This window comes from Salmo salar, chromosome ssa17 (assembly GCF_905237065.1).
Source record: "Salmo salar chromosome ssa17, Ssal_v3.1, whole genome shotgun sequence".
Taxonomy (NCBI): Eukaryota; Metazoa; Chordata; class Actinopteri; order Salmoniformes; family Salmonidae; genus Salmo; species Salmo salar.
In genome coordinates, this window is record NC_059458.1 from 10,804,186 (window position 1) to 10,821,469 (window position 17,284).

General features: G+C 41.0%; 1 protein-coding gene across 7 annotated transcripts in view; it reads right to left on the reverse strand.

The window, feature by feature from the left end:
* Positions 1–17,284, reverse strand: part of LOC106575234 (activin receptor type-2A) — a 42,792-nt gene that overhangs the window by 23,464 nt on the left and 2,044 nt on the right. The gene's annotated exons all lie outside the window — the stretch shown is intronic.

Below are 17,284 nucleotides of genomic sequence, written 5' to 3' on the forward strand. Positions count from 1 at the left end.
TCTGGGCAGGCATGGGAATGAATAAACATTCAACAGAATAAACAGGCCGCAATAAAACAAACAGCCTGAAAACAAACCAAATAGTTTATAAACCTAATATCCAGAGATTGAAGTTCAGAGGAAAAACTAAAGAATGAGTGCAGTCCAGGCTCACTGTTTAAAACCAAACCTTTCCTAACCACAAGCCTCTGTTAAACAGAACAGATACGTGTGACATGTTTTCAATGAAAGTAGTTCATCCTGTTTAACGAAAGTCATCGGCCGGAATTAATGTAATCCACAAAGCACGTAACAGAATAGTCACAACACTTTGCAAAACTAGCCTGGAGGAACCATATGGTTTCAAGCCTCATCATAATCGGAGCTGTTTTTTGTGGTTAGCCAAAACAACATTCGAGAGCCAGGCATTCAGACTTAACAAAAACATCCCTCACCGCAGGTTTACAATGAGCTAACCCGCAAACCTCTGTCAACTCATGATCCCTTGTTAGAAGGAGCTGTAGTTGAAGTGTTAAGATAACACAACGTCGGAGGAAATGTCAATATACAGAGGTCTTTGCGCTACAGAAGACATGGTGGTACTACTACTGTACATGGAGAGAGACCAGCGTTGCTCACAACAATGCTTACTCTGATTTGCCTCCTGCTCAGAGTGTAGCCTAACTATCACTCTGCCCTGAGTGCCCTCCATTTCTAGCTTGGAGAACATCTTTGTCCTTAGATGTACTGAAACATGCCCACAGTATAAACATTAACTAAGGTCAAGGGAACATTAATTGGCTACTTTCAGTACAAGCAGATGCAAAGTGAACATTGCCCACCAGACGACCTCCCATTCCCCACTCAACCTAAATGCAATCAAATGTCATGGTTTAGATAGACAGGGCCATTGCCTTTTATGTACAGCACACTGACTGACTGGCAGGCTGGTGGACTACAGTACAGGAAGTGAGTCTGGACTTGGCAGCCTCACCAAAGGCTCCCCGACACCCTGCCTTCCTGACTTGCTGCCTGTCCAGAAACCAAAAGGTGATGCTGGGACTGACAAGGTAATCATATGAGCTTGAGGCCCGGAGCATTTCAGAGTTAAAGGGCTCCGCTCAGTCCAGTGGCTCTGGGACGGGTCTGAGAGACAGACAGGCAGCATGGATGGATGGGCGAGAGGGCGATAGTGAGAGGAGAGAGAGAGGGTGAGAGAGAGCAGCATCTGAAGATTTGAGGCAATTCTACACATTCTGTAATGGCTTATGCCATGTTAATATATCTGAATGAGAATGACTAACAAAATCAACGTGGCCCCCCTAGAGATTATGGCCCCTGGGCAGGTGCCCGGTTGGTATTCGGCCATGATTAATACAAGTTTGGATAGCTGGCCAGACTAACTACCAATCTAAAAATTGTTAGTCGACATGACTAATTGAGTGACGTAAGAGAAAAACTGCTGATACACAACCACATTTCGAAATTGCACTTGGTGTATTCTACTATTCTTACTCTCAACAGTAAGTTGAGACCCTGACTGAGTTCCTTAACCTCACAGAAATGTCCCTTATGTCTCTTACGTCTGGAACCGGCCCTGCATGGGGGACCTCCTGTACTGCCGTGTGTGTGTGTAAACCAAACTATTCATTAAACACTTGGCATAGTCATAGCACAGGGTGGAATTGCTCATGTCGTTGACGAAATGAAATAAATCATTTACTAACTGCCATAAGCAGAGATTAAAATGATTAGCTGGGATGCGTTTGTTCAGAGACCGTAGGTTATGATGTTGGAATCTTGCAAGAATATTAAATCGGCACAAAGACACAGAGCAAATATCCTAACGAATAATGATTATTGACGATTCGCTGGTTGATTTTGTGAGAGATTGGCCGACAGAACTCCACATAGAATTGCTTCAAGCTGGGTGCATCTTTACCCTTAAAAACAACAATCCCTGTTCTCGTGATGGTGCCCAGCGCTAAGACGAAGTGAAAGGGAATTCATTTGAGAAATCGCCAGTGAGTCATTAATTCAGTCGCTCCCAGAGTACAACAATACACCAGCCTTTACAATGGACTGATTTCAGGGGTCACTCCAGGATAAACTGGAGTGAAGAATATATTTTTTACCCCTTTTTCTCCCCAATTTCATGACATCCAATTGGTAGTTACAGTCTTGTCCCATTGCTGCAACTCCCGTACGGACTCGGGAGAGGCGAAGGTCAAGAGCCATACGTCCTCTGAAACACGACCCTGCCAAGCCGCACTGCTTCTTGACACACTGCTCGCTTAACCTCTCTTGGGTAGGGGGCAGTATTTTCACGGCCGGACGAAAAACGTACCCAAATTAAATGGCCTACTACTCAGGCCCAGGAACTAGAATATGCATATTATTAGTAGATTTTGATAGAAAACGCTCTGAAGTTTCTAAAACTGTTTGAATGATGTCTGTGAGTATAACAGAACTCATATGGCAGGCAAAAACCTGAGAAAAATCTAACCAGGAAGTGGGAAATCTGGTGCTTGCAGTCCTTTCAAGTCATTGCCTATCGAACACACAGTGACTTAGGGTTCATTTTGCACATCCTAAGGCTTCCACTAGATGTCAACAGTCTTTAAAAAGTTGTTTGAGGCGTCTATGGTGAACAGAGAGCGAACAGAGGAAGTTGAACGTTGTTGACTCAGGAAAGCAGATGAGTTCATTGGCACGCTTTCACATGAGGGGTAGCTGTGTTCCAAAACGTTTTTCAAGACATTGGAATCGTCCGGTTGGAATATTATTGAAGTTCTAAGTTAAAAAGGCCCTAAAGATTGATGCTATACAACATTTGACATGTTTGAACGAACGTAAATATAACTTTTTTTTAAACTTTTCGTCGTGACATTTTATATGCATATTATAATATGCATATTCTAGTTCCTGGGCCTGAGTAGTAGGCTGTTTAATTTGGGTACGTTTTTCATCCGGCCGTGAAAATACTGCCCCCTACCCTAGAGAGGTTAATGTTCAGCTTACCAAGCCTTCAGGTAACCTCCCCTCAGGCAATGCTGCTAGTGTACAGGAATGGCAAGAAGTTAAACGGTATTGATTTTACCTCCAAAAGCACTGGAGCTAGCCAAAGGCAAGAGTGCAGAGGTCTCACGAGACTTACCACTGGCTTGGTGAGGAGAGTAGTGGACATGGGTTGAGAAATACTTATTGGACAAGTTCAGATACTACCTCCCCGTTTCACTCAGTTACTTTGGATCTTGTTCTAGCGTTTTGTTCCTACTGAATACAACCGAGGTTCTCTGCAGTTGACCAGGAGCAGCTTTTATGACTATAACTTTCTAGCTGGAAAAGTGACTTGTTGCAGTCTGTCAAACAGAAAAATTGGGGCAATTACAGCCAGCTGTTTGTCTGATTGGAGGCACAGCAGCTGCCGAGGCTCGTAGCTGATACGTAGAAAGCATCGCAATTAGCACCCTTTTCCCTATATAGTGCACTACTAGTGACCAGGCCCCATTAGAGCTGCCTGGTTGAAACACTGCTTACTTCTGCAGAGCTGAGATCCTACGGAGTCAGCACTAATTGTAATGACATAATTATATATAGCCTAATGTTTCTTTTTCCAGGACCATCATGCTTTCACGTGACGTTAGGAAAACCCTTTACACGTCAGGCATTTTAGGGTCCAGTTTAGATAAATAAAGCAGTGTCAAGAAGCAGAGCAGCAGACGCCTGAAGAAATTGTTTTTCTTTCTCTTCTCGGCTATGTCGAGAGTACCGGGGCATCCTATTACAATTCCAACAACAACTGGCAGGAAAAGATATGGGGTGTAGAGAGGGGTCCCTTAAACAGCTAACAGCTCTACTGACACCGGGGAGTGTTCAACTTCTAGAACCACTTGTTACTACTCAGTTACACTCAATTGACTCCTTCAATCCAATAACTGTATTGCACAATTACAACCAGCTTGAGTATGAAGATGCAGCGTTATCTGATTAAGAAAAAAAACCTTTGGTTCTGTTCTATGCATTACAGATCTACTAGTCTCTCACCACAGCCGCTGTGGAGGACCCGGAGTCTGGCGATTGAGACTACAGATATACCTACTATATCCTGGACATTGCACCCACCGAATAACATGCCCCGTGATGATCAACGACATAGGAGGAGCTATGGAAAAACACTGGGCCTAGTTTCTCTCTCTCTGTGATATGGCTGAGGGACAGGAGTGCCTAGCTACACAGCTGCAACTGCTGCAGTGTAGGGTTGCTGCTGACTATCGGCCAGCTTGCATTATGCAATGACTAGAGACAGGAGACTCACTGCAGGCGGAATCATGTGGTTGTGCACCCTGCTGCTGCAACACACACACACACACACACACACACACACACACACACACACACACACACACACACACACACACACACACACACACACACACACACACACCCCTATGCGGCTGGTTTCCAGGGATTCGGTTACAGTTATATAATATACAGTAGAAGTGCCACTGTAGCCCATCAGGAGAAATATTGCTCTCCACTCTGCCTGCCTGGTGTAATCACTTTACTGTGACAGGGTGAGGGATGCTGGACCCTTGGAATCAGCCACTTATGGCCAAATGTCGAGCAGCATCTCTAGTGACTGTTAAGTAGCAACTAACAATACTTGGAAATGGCTTATGTATCCTTATTGGTTATTCAATATAAATCATTTCTCTATTCAAAATAAGTTGATACTGACTTCAAACAAAGAACACTGAACCGGTTAGTCGCTAGCTAGACCCGGTCACAAAGCCTGCAGTCTTTCCATACAGGCCAGTAAAACCAGCAAACTCAGCAACAGCATCCAATCCCCTTAATCCTTGCTGGAATGTCCGACAGCCTATCAGTCTCCACTTCAAATATACTGCTGATGGCCAGTTGCTTTGCTTACGGCCAAGGCTACAGCATTCATTGCACCGAATGAACTAGTCTACTGTACAGGCACCAATATTCCAGAGCCCTGCGCCAGCCTAATAGGCTACAGCCAGCTCTGTGCATAGTGTACATTCTTACAGTTTATTCTACATGAAGGAAATACAATTTGAAACAGCTAATTATCCTCAGCAGTGTTGGGTGTAGGGGCAGGGGGTTGGGGTAAGGGCACTAACCCCAGCTAGCTAAATTGTCTGGAATTATCTTGGAGGAAAATTGTGGTAAGAATAATTTATGACCAGAAGGGAATAGGGAAAGCAAAATTCTATGTTTATCTTCAGAGCAATTCAACCACGTAAAAGCAAATGACTGCTCACAACCACCTATAGCTAGGACTATTTCAGGCCTACTTGGGGCCTAGTTGATAAAAAGGTCTTCCCCAGCATCTTTTACTACACTATTGTACTCTATGTCGCTTCTTTCATCCACAGGGCTCGAAAATACTTATGGCTCAGTTGGTAGAACATGGTGTTTGCAACGCCAGCATGGTGTGTGCAACGCCAGGGTTGTGGGTTCGATTCCCACGGGGGGCCAGTACAAAAAAAATGATGAAATGTATGCATTCACTACTGTAAGTCGCTCTGGATAAGAGCGTCTGCTAAATGACTAAAATGTAAATGTACCTACCTGCACAGTGCTCATGTTCTACAGGAAAAGCATACATTTTCAAATAGGTCTTTAAATAGGCCATGATTATTAGTAATTGGTCCCTATCTAACCATTTAGTGTGCATTACCCTACTGGAAGCAAATCAACCTGTCTGTTCAACAAGCAGATACATATAACCCAGACTTCCCTTTGTGCTTTGGAGGCCGAGTCAGTGAGAGGGAGAAGTCTTATCAGGAGCAAAAAATAGCAAGGGGAAAGAGAGTCATGAGAGACTTGAAACCAGAACATGATAAAATGTACAAATACCAGTTTTAATCAGCCTGGATCTAAGCAAGGCCGTACGCTGAGCAGCCAGTCTGTCTAGACTACTGCAGTCCTGCGGAGCATAAGGCAACATCTGCAGGACACATTAATTACACTTAGGACTAAGCCCTTTTTACTTTAGGCCTCCCGAGTCCTGAGCGCTGAGAAAATTGCACTGGGCTGAAAGTGAAACTCATGGTTTACTAATGGCAACCTTAGCCTAATTATGCACACGTCTTGCCATACACATCATACCTTTGTGTACAGTACATACAGTGGCAAGAAAAAGTATGTGATCCCTTTGGAAATATCTGGATTTCTGCATAAATTAGTCATAAAAATGTGATTTGATCTTCATCTAAGGTCACAACAAACACAGTCTGCTTAAACTAATAACACACAAACAATTATACGTTTTAATTTCTTTATTGAACACACCGTGTAAACATTAACAGTGCAGGGTGGAAAAAGTATGTGAACCCTTGGATTTAATAATTGGTTGAACCTCCTTTGGCAGCAATAACCTCAAGCAAATGTTTTCTGTAGTTGCGGATCAGACCTGCACAACGGTCAGGAATTTTGGACCATTCATCTTTACAAAACTGTTTCAGTTGAGCAATATTCTTGGGATGTCTGGTGTGAACTGCTCTCGAGGTCATGCCACAGCATCTCAATCCAGAAGGCGTATTTTCTTCTGTTGAAGCCATTCTGTTGTTGATTTACTTCTGTGTTTTGGGTTGTTGTCCTGTTGCATCACCCAACTTCTGTTGAGCTTCAATTAGCGGACAAATAGCCTTACATTCTCCTGCAAAACGTCTTGATAAAGTGCAAAATGACAACTCAACTGTAGTTTCATCTGTCCACAGAATATTTTTCCAGTAGCGCTGTGGAACATCCAGGTGCACTTTTGCTAACTACCGACGTGCAGCAATGTTTTTTTTGGACAGCAGTGGCTTCTTCCCATGACCACCATTCTTGTGTGGTGTTCTACATATCATAGACTCGTCAACACAGATGTTAGCATGCTCCAGAGATTTCTTTAAGTCTTTAGCTGACACGAGGATTCTTCTTAACCTCATAGAGCATTCTGTGCTGTGCTTTTGCAGTCATCTTTGCAGGACGGCCACTCCTAGGGAGAGTAGCAACAGTGCTGAACTTTCTCCATGTATAGACAATTTGTCTTACTGTGGACTGATGAATATGAAGGCTTTTAGAGATACTTTTGTAACCCTTTCCAGCTTTATGCAAGGCAACAGTTCTTAATCTTAGGTCTTCTGAGATCTCTTTTGTTCGAGGCATGGTTCACATCAGGCAATGCTTCTTGTGAACAGCAAACTCACATTTTGTGAGTTTTTTATAGGGCAAAGCAGCTCTAATCAACATCTCCAATCTTGTCTCATTGATTGGACTCCAGGTTTGCTGACTACTGACTCCAATGAGCTTTTGGAGAAGTCATTAGCCTAGGGGTTCACATACTTTTTCCAACCTACACTGTGAATGTTTAAATGATGTATTCAATATAGAGAAGAGAGAAAAAAAATGTGCGTGTTATTAGTTTAAGCACACTATGTTTGTCTATTGTTGTGACTTAGATGAAGATCAGATGAAATTTGATGACCAATTTATGCAGAAATCCAGGTAATTCCAAAGGGTTCACATATTTTTTCTTGCCACTGTAAGTGGGTGTAACTCCACCAATTGACAGAATATGGGAAGTGCATCCCTCCCTTTCAAGACGGTCCTATACTGAACAAAAATATAAACGCAACAAAGTGGTGGTTCCATGTTTCATGAGCTGAAATACAAGATCCCAGAAATGTTCCATACGTACAAAAAGCTTATTTCTCTCAATATTTGTGCACAAATTTGTATATATCCCTTTTATTGAGCATTTCACCTTTGCCAAGGTAATCCATCCCCTTGACCGGTGTGGCATACCTAGTAGCTGATTAAAAAGCATGATCATTACACATGTGCACCTTGTGTTGGGGACAATTAAAGGCCACTCTAAAATGTGCCATTTTGTTACACAACACAATGCCACAGATGTCAAGTTGAGGGAGCGTGTAATTGGCATGCTGACTGCAGGAATGTCCACCAGAGCTGTTGATAGGGAATCAAATGTTAATTTCTCTACCATAAGCCACCTCCAATGTCGCTTTAGAGAATTTGGCAGTACGTCCAACCGACCTCACAACCGCAGACCACGTGTAACCACGCCACCCCAGGACCTCCACGTCCGGCTTCTTCACCTGCAGGATCGTCTGAAACCAGCCACCCGGACAGCTGATGAAACTGAGGAGTCTTTCTGTCTGTAATAAAGCTGTTTTGTGGGGGAAAAAATCATTCTGACTGGCTGGACCCGCAGAGGGTGGGCCTTGCTCCCAAGTGTGTGGGTCTATGCCCTCCCAGGCCCACCCATGGCTGTACCCAGTCGTGAAATCCATAGATTAGGGCCTAATGAAATTATTTAAATTGACTGATTTCCTTATAGGAACTGTAACTCAGTAAAACCATTGAACTTGTTGCATGTTCTGTTTCTATTTTTGTTCAGTATAAATGTGATTTTTTTTACTTGTATTTTATGCACTAAGATTGTTCTTCTATAATGCTGTACAAATGTACAAATTATTATTATTACTAATTAGTCATTTCTGCAGGTTCCAAGAGTTTGAGGTAGTAATGAATCAGTATTTATCTCCAAAAATGAGCTATGATATAGCATAATGAATATATGCATATAGAATTTCTGCTCAAAATGGGTTAAGACCGATTGGAAGGTTTCTTTTCCTCCTGCTTCAACCGTCCAGTGCAGGTAGAAAAAGTGATTGTTGTCCTTGTTATGAAATTATCAACTTTACCCTGTATACAGTGCATTCGGAAAGTATTCAGACCCCTTGACTTTTTCCACTTTGTTACAGCCTTATACTAAAATGAATTAAAAATATATCTTTCATCAATCTACACACAATACCCCATAATGACAAAGCAAAAACAGGTTTTTAGAAATGTGTGCAAATTTATTAAAAAAATATCCTACTGAAATATAACATTTACATAAGTACTCAGACCCTTTACTCAGTACTTTGTTGAACCACCTTTGGCAGCGATTACAGCCTCGAGTCTTCTTGGGTATAACGCTACAAGCCTGGCACACCTGTATTTGGGGAGTTTCTCCCATTCTTCTCTGCAGATCCTCTCAAGCTCTTTCAGGTTGGATGGGGAGCGTCGCTGCGTTGTCTTGGCTGTGTTCTTAGGGTCATTGTCCTGTTGGAAGGTAAACCTTCGCCCCAGTTTGAGGTCCTGAGCGCTCTGGAGCAGGTTTTCATCAAGGATCTCTCTGTATTTTGATCTGTTCATCTTTCCCTCGATCTTGACTAGTCTCCCAGTCCATGCCGCTGAAAAACATCACCATTCTTCACCGTAGGGATGGTGCCAGGTTTCCTCCAGAAGTGACGCTTGACATTCAGGCCAAAGAGTTCAATCTTGGTTTCATCAGACAAGAGAATCTTGTTTCTCATGGTCTGAGAGTCCTTCAGGTGCCTTTTGGCAAACTCCAAATACCCTTTACTGAGGAGTGGCTTCCGTCTGGCCACAGATGGTTGTCCTTCTTGATGGTCACTCTGTTAGAGTGACCATCGAGTTCCCTTCGGCCCTTCAACCCTGATTGCTCAGTTTGGCTGGGCGGCCAGCTCTAGGACGAGTCTTGGTGATTCCAAACTTCTTCCATTAAAGAATGATGGAGGCCACTGTGTTCTTGGGGACCTTCAATGTTGCAGAAATGTTTTGGTACCCTTCCCCAGATCTGTGCCTTTGACACAATCCTGTCTCGGCGCTTTACGGACAATTCCTTTGACCTCATGGCTTGGTTTATTCTCTGACATGCACTGTCAACTGTGGGACCTTATATAGACAGGTGTGTGCCTTTCCAATCAATTGAATTTAGCACAGGTGGACTCCAAGTTGTAGAAACATCTCAAGGATGATCAATGGAAATAGGATGCACCTGTGCTCAATTTCCAGTCTCGTAGCAATGGGTTCTTTGTTTTTTATACATTTGCAAAAATGTCTAAACCTGTTTTCGCTTTTTTATTATGGGATATTGTGTGTAGATTGATAAAAATAAAAAATGGAATCAATTTTAGAATAAGGCTGTAATATAACAAAATGTGGAAATGGTGAAGGGGTCTGAATACTTTCCGAATGCACTGTATCTAAAAATGACCACTGTGGTTTAAAGCAAAACTACCAAAACTATTGACGATGGAGAACCTGCACCATCAAAATAAATCAGAATGATCAGCAGTTAGGCTATATAGCCAGATGAGAGTCGTCTCAGGCAGTTGCTTAGGCTACTTTGTAAAACACCATTTTTATCAACAGCATATTTGATAACAATAACCTAGCAAATTACAATGGTTGTCACTCAACTAATAAAGCCTAAAATTGCACAGGCTATTTTCCAAACTTTTGAATGCTGAAGACTGCTCTCAAAATCTCACTTTTTTAAAATAGAAAAACCAAAAATGATGCTTAAAACACATCAGGAGACCACTTCTGAGGTCTGGGAAAAATCTAAGAAATTTTCATTTTTGGGTGTTAGATACCCTTTAATTCAAGTACACGGCAGTAGAATTGTTTGGTTAGCGGTGTTTCTGTAGTGCACATGTGATTGCAGAGTTTGCTAAACAAATTGCCACTGGATTGATTAAAATAATCCCGATGCCATTCTGCCAGGTAAGCAGAGGCAACTTTGTAGTTAACATTTAATTTAGAAGGTTTTTGGGAAAGCCTTTCCATCTACCAAAAGACGGTAATCATTAGCATCATTGTTAACGGCTATACAAAGTAGACAAACGCATACACACAGGCTGGGGAATTATTTTATTGTGCTTTTTGAGGTCGGTTCGGTTATTAAAAATTAAATTGGGGTTTTTGATTTCCATAAAGAAATTGACATTAAATGCACTATGCATTATGTGGGTGAATGCTTTAAACAACAAGGAGTAAAACAATAAAAGTTCCATGATGATAGTGACTGCCAATTAATGCTCATCACTTAATAACTATCATTTATTCACATTACTTTAATAAAATATTTGTTTTATTTGATAACCTATATTCACTTTAATCTGTGCGCAGTAGCCCCGAGAATGCATAGCAGAAATATCCGCCCACTGAGAGATGCAAGAGATTGAACTTCATTCAACTTTCTAGCAGTTGTCACCAACCGGTCGATTGCGATCGACAGGTCGATCTCCAAGGCATTCCTAGACGATCGCCAAACATTTGTTGTAAAAAACCCAACTATAAATCCTTGTGTTCCTATTTTTTTGTATTCGTCTTGGGCTGTTGGCGGTAGATACACCCGATTGAGATGCCCTGCGCGCCAGGTAGGCGAACTGTTGCCATTTTGAACCATTTCATGTGTCTGCAGGTACAAAAACTCTGCCTTCCCGGCGGGCCCAGAGAGAAAATCATGTGCACTATAGGCCTACCACTGGCCAATCGGATGGCTCAGATGATTGTGTCTGCAGTAATGTAGCAGGTGTAAAAGAAAGCTACAGCAAAGTTGATATTGTGAGATTTCAGAATGTTTAAAACCATGACTGCAGAGACTGTCAACGAATACAGCAAAGAGATGCCGTTTTTATGAGAGTTCATGTTTAAGTTGTTACTCAGCACTGTCAACACTTTGTATTCAACACTTTTATAAGCCATAAAATGCACGTTCTTCCTATTTCCACTCTGTGCTACAACAAGCACTGCAGCAGTAATGAATGAGCATCTATAGGCTTGCGTTGCTGTTATTATTAGCGGCTTGGGTCTTTGTTAATATCAAGGAATATTTCACTTTCTGTGTTCATAGGAGTAGCAACATTAATTTGTGCATGAAGCAGAAATAATGCGGTGCGACTTGAGTTTCCATCATCTGGAAGACGGTGTCCCTTTTTGGTCAGTGTCAGTGGAGGAAAAGGAGAGCGGAGGGATGTTGAGAGGTGGACACTCAGTCTGCTGCTCTCTACCTCTGGTGAGAATGAATGACCATCAGATGCAGGCACCATCAGCCCAGTAAAACAAAAAAGCTAATTATTTAAATGTATACTCACTCAGCTGTGTTTCACAAGTAATACAACAACCGATATATTACTAGTGTGATAATATAGCCTACCTCAAATATAATTTTTAAAAATGGCCCGAACAACAATGCATTGGCAGGGCAGTTCATGCAAAGCCAATATGCGGTGATAAGTATAGTTTATAGTCTACAGTTTACTGCACAAACCTCATTGCTTATTGGTTAATATTGCATATGCTTACGTTTCTTAAGTCATGTTAAAAAAAAAAAATCTAACCGGTAGATCTCGGCTTGCATTTAGTGGTTTTCCTACTAAATTCAATACATTTTTGAATATTGTTGAATTCAGTTTTAATGTTTGGATTCCGTGATTCTGTCCGCATCACAGATTTTATAGGGCCCTAATTATTCAGGAAGGTCACAAGAAGAAAACTGGGACACAGTGCCAGTCAACTCCAGCAGCTCCTTAAACTGTGAGCGACCAAAATATTGCAGATGAGAGAAAGACTTTAACCCAAATAACAAACTGTAAAAGTTTGGAACGAGTTCAACATTTTTGGACATGTGAAGAACTTTAGTGCAACTCCCCTTGCTTCTCAAAAACTGTGCTAGCTAAGATGTTCTCCAGCTGTGCCATCCATCCATCCATCCATCCTGAAGCCTGGACCTAATGGAGCCTGTGAGGGGAAGGGGGAGACCTAGGCCTGCTACATCTGTCTGGCTTCATCATTTCTCTAGTCTGGTTTGGGTTGCTGGTGGTTGACAGTGTCAACATGAGCCCTGGTAGGGGTGGGAGCATGCTCTTTTTCACTAACTGACACGGTGAGGAATGCCTGGGCTCCACTCTGGGGCCTCCAGGGTTCCCTGGAGACTGGTGAATCCGAGGGACGCTAGCAGACCTGGGTTCAAATAGTATTTGGCCTCTTGAGAATGCTTTGAGTGTTTACTTTGAGCCTGCCTGGAGTATATGAAATGGAGTGGAGTTTGCATTTAGGGGACTATTCCATTGGCCCTGATGCACCAGGCAAGCTTAATCAAACACAGATTAGGCTTGAATGATTTCAAATATTATTTGAACCCAAGTCCAGACTCTAGAGAGCGAGGCAGCAGGTAACCTGAACCGGATCCAAAGCCTGGAAAGGAATGGGCCATGGGCAGGCAAACGACAGCATCTGAGCGGTTTATTATTCCACACCGAGGACACCAAACCTCAACCACTTCAGTCAGTCAGAGCAGAGTTTGGTTTCAGTTTTAGTAACACAACTAAAGTCCAGCAGAGCATGTCTGTATTACTGTACATGACATGTCAAGATGAGTGTGATTCAATTATAGTGCTGTTGCTTGGCTTTGGTGAAGCCAACATAAGTCATTACACATTTTTGAGCTGAGGGTTTAAGCGACTAGAGCTACTTTACCCTCAGCATATGGCTGTGTAGCCTAACCTCTTTAGCCTTGTTTTAAAGAGGATCAAACTCTACATGGGCCTTTGTCCCAAATCAGAATCAAAGGACTGTTTGAGGCTACACCATTTGAATTCTTTATTGAGCGTCACACTGCAGTACATTCTTCAGGGTCTAGGGTATGCATATTTACTGTCCTCATAATTCCTACTCACTTCAGTATACAAACACCCACGTTTAGTGACAGATATTCAGGTTTAACACAGAACGAAAGATGCAGATGAAACAATGTAAATATGTAAGTTGGCCAGAATAGTTAATACTTTTACATGTCACCAAACCTTGAAAATATAACCTTGACAGTATTTCCCCTAGGATTTTTTCAGCAGTGGCAAAGGTAGAAGGGTAGCTGTTCGCATAGACTTCCAGTCATTGAGCCAATGACTATCCCTTTAAAAGCACGTCTCAGCTGCTAAATTAATATAGTGGAAACACTGCTTGACCGACCAACTGTAAGGGCAGCAGAAGCTTTCAAAAGCAGACAGCATACAGGATTATCTAGGCAGCTTGCTCCCCAGTGAGGATTCTGCATTTAATTCCATATAGTCTCAAGTCAGCAAGTTGTAGTCTTTATTAAATGAGACAAAGATGCACGAGGTCCACCACCACCAGACAAAAACATATAGACCCCAATGAAATGAGGACCAAGTTAAAATAACTTTACATTAAGATATGTATGGCACCTTTTCTCATTTATGGTGTTATTTTGCATTTCCAGTATAGGCCTAGAGGTTATGTGATGCCACAGTATGACAAAACAGTGGCACAACACTCAAATGAAAACAGTACAGGTCAGGATGGTATTTCCCATCTAAGATACCATATATTGACAGTGGGTACTTAGCTGGCAAAATGTAGGGTGTTAGGTGACAGGAGAAACAACGGATGCTATGCGTAATCAAATACACTTTCACTAAATGTCTTCGTTAAAATACATAAAATCATTTGAAAGCATGAATGTGGAAGTTAACCATGTCTAAAAATCCCAATAATGTACGTTTTATTTACGTGATGAGCCCAAATGTAAAGTGCCGTGCTGAAAACAGTCAAATCTGTGGGACAGCCTTCATGAAACCCCTGTGCTCATATTTGTTCTTTGCCATAGGTATTACTCACTCTTCCAGAGTAAGATTAATGTGACATTGTATTGCCAACAAGTATGGGAACGTTCTGAGGGTGTTTTACGGTCAACAGACGTCCTTGGACTGAAATATAAGGTTAAATGTTTTTTCTTCGCTTCGGTCATTCAGATGTTTTCAGAGACACTAAAAAACACAACAGGTTACAAAGTAGAGCTTTGTATCTACATTTTGGTGTATGGGGTGTCAGAGATAAGTCAAAATTCACATTTCGCCACCTGTTCTCATGACAAGATGCTAGCTAGCTGTATGAGGGAGTATGTTGGCTTGACGCCATTCGCTGAGGTAATGCTCTGTGCGAGAGGCAGCGCTGCTCTGCAGTGGCTGTATCAGGCTTTCGTTTAGGAAAATGTGGCGCTGAACAAAGTGACCCGGGGAGATTTAAATTTAGCGGTCATTGGGTGCATAACCCATTTTTTAAAATATATTTAACCTTTATTTAACTAGGCAAGTCAGTTAATTAGGGCGTCCACCCACGGTGATCAGAATGACAGAAATTGCATTTAAATTCTGGTAACGCATCTTAACAGAACATGCAACTCATGTAATAAACAGCCAATAAAACATTCTTTTCAAACATTTGCCAAAATGCAATTCGCAGGAAAACACCATTCTAAACAGCGCACCTGATGGCGCTTCCATATGTGACATAGATTAAACTATCTGTTAGAAACTTACAAAAACAGTGAATCTAAAGACGCAATAACTAGGATGGGTTGCCAATATGACTAGGATTGTGCCTTTGGCTTCTGGACAACAAAATAAAGTTTAAATGAAATAAATATGCTAAAATAAATAATATTATTCAAAATGCTTCACCAGAAAGCATGACTTAGCCGCAGAGGAATCGAGAATCATTAGCTTCTTAAAAAAAATAAAAAAAATAATACCTGTGTATTGTCTCAAATCACAAGCTCCTAGGCCTACGCCTATTTGCGGCTGTCAGTGACAAGCATCTAAAATGTGTGTGAAAATGTGACTTGAGTATAATTTAAAAAGGTGCACTAAGCTGTGAAATGTCTTTTCAATAACCAAAAATATTGTATTTGCAGCTGGTGTACAAAAAGTAAAAAGACGCAACAAAAATAAACAGGAAGCGTAGAAATAGTGCACATAGAACAGATCTATTGCTTCTTAGACTTGCTTTCAATGAGAATGACATATCTATATACTTAAATTTCTATGTGAATTTGGTCAGGTAGCCCAAAAAGTTACATATTGCAGCTTTGAAATGTTGCGACAAGAAGAGGGGTGTGTCGCGAAGATATAGGTGATGATTTGTTCCACGAAAATGTGCGTATGAAAATCATTACCAGCACGCAGAACAGTGGAAATGGTTGGATATATTGTAAGCTTCCTCAAACTTGAAACTCATGCGCCGCCTATGAAGTCTTTATAAAATAATTGCCTCCCAGTTTCCATGGTCAGATTTTTCTTATAGGCAGCTTTGAAGCAAAGTAAGACATGCCTCATAATATGAAATAAAACATTCAGGTTTTATCAAATACATGCATAGAGTACCCGTCAAAAGTTTGGACACACCTACTCATTCAAGGGTTTTTCTTTATTTTTACTATTTTCTACATTGTAGAATAATAGTGAAGACATCACAACTACTAAATAACACATATGGAATCATGTAGTCACCAAAAAAGTGTTAAACAAATTTAAACCAAATGTTATTTGTCACATGCGCCAAATACAACAGGGCCTTACAGATGAGAGCCAGTTTCATCATAGCGCTTAATGGTTTTTTCGACTGCAATTGAAGAAACTTTAAAAGTTCTTGAAATTTCCAGGATTGACTGACCTTCATGTTTAAAGTAATGATGGACTGCAGTTTCTCTTTCTTATTTGAGCTGTTCTTAACATAATATGGACTTGGTCTTCTACCAAATAGGGCTATCTTCTCTATACCACCCCTACCTTGTCACAACACAACTGATTGGCTCAAACACATTAAGAAGGAAAGAAATTCCACAATTTAACAAGGCACACCTGTTAATTGAAATGCATTCCAGGTGACTACCTCATGAAGCTGGTTGTGAGAATGCCAAGAGTGTGCAAAGCTGTCATCAAGGCAAAGGGTGGCAGCTTTGAAGAATCTCAAATCTAAAATATATTTTGATTTGTTTAACACTTTTTTGGTTACTACATGATTCCATGTGTTATTTCATAGCTTGATTTCTTAGTACATAGTAAAAATAAGGAAAAACCCTTGAATGAGTAGGTGTCCAAACGTTTGACTGGTACCATAAATATGCACACACATGCAGCCACGTAATCATTTTTAAAGTTAGTTTGATGTGTCTAGCTTAAAAGGTTTAAGAGCAGAAACGTAAAAAAATTATAAATCCCATTTAAGTGAATGGAACTGGGAGGCTAATTGGGAAAACAATTCCCAATAAAAAAAAATTAAAAATACATTTGGTATTGCTTTATTAAATTGTTACAACCTCCCAGTTCTGCATAAAACATCAATATATGTTAACAATATGACCATTTTACTTTAAATGAATGGGCTTAACATGCTGTATTTCTTCAATTGTGCACATACTAATTAGCATATTACATATATACCTTGCATAAAGTAGTATAACAAGTTGCATTCTAATTTCATAAATTAGTTCATATTTTTACACAATCTCAGTTTTGCATAAAGCATGATCATTTGTTAATATGACCAACTTACCTTAAATTATTGGTCTTATGTTACTGTAATTATGTACACCGTACGGTCT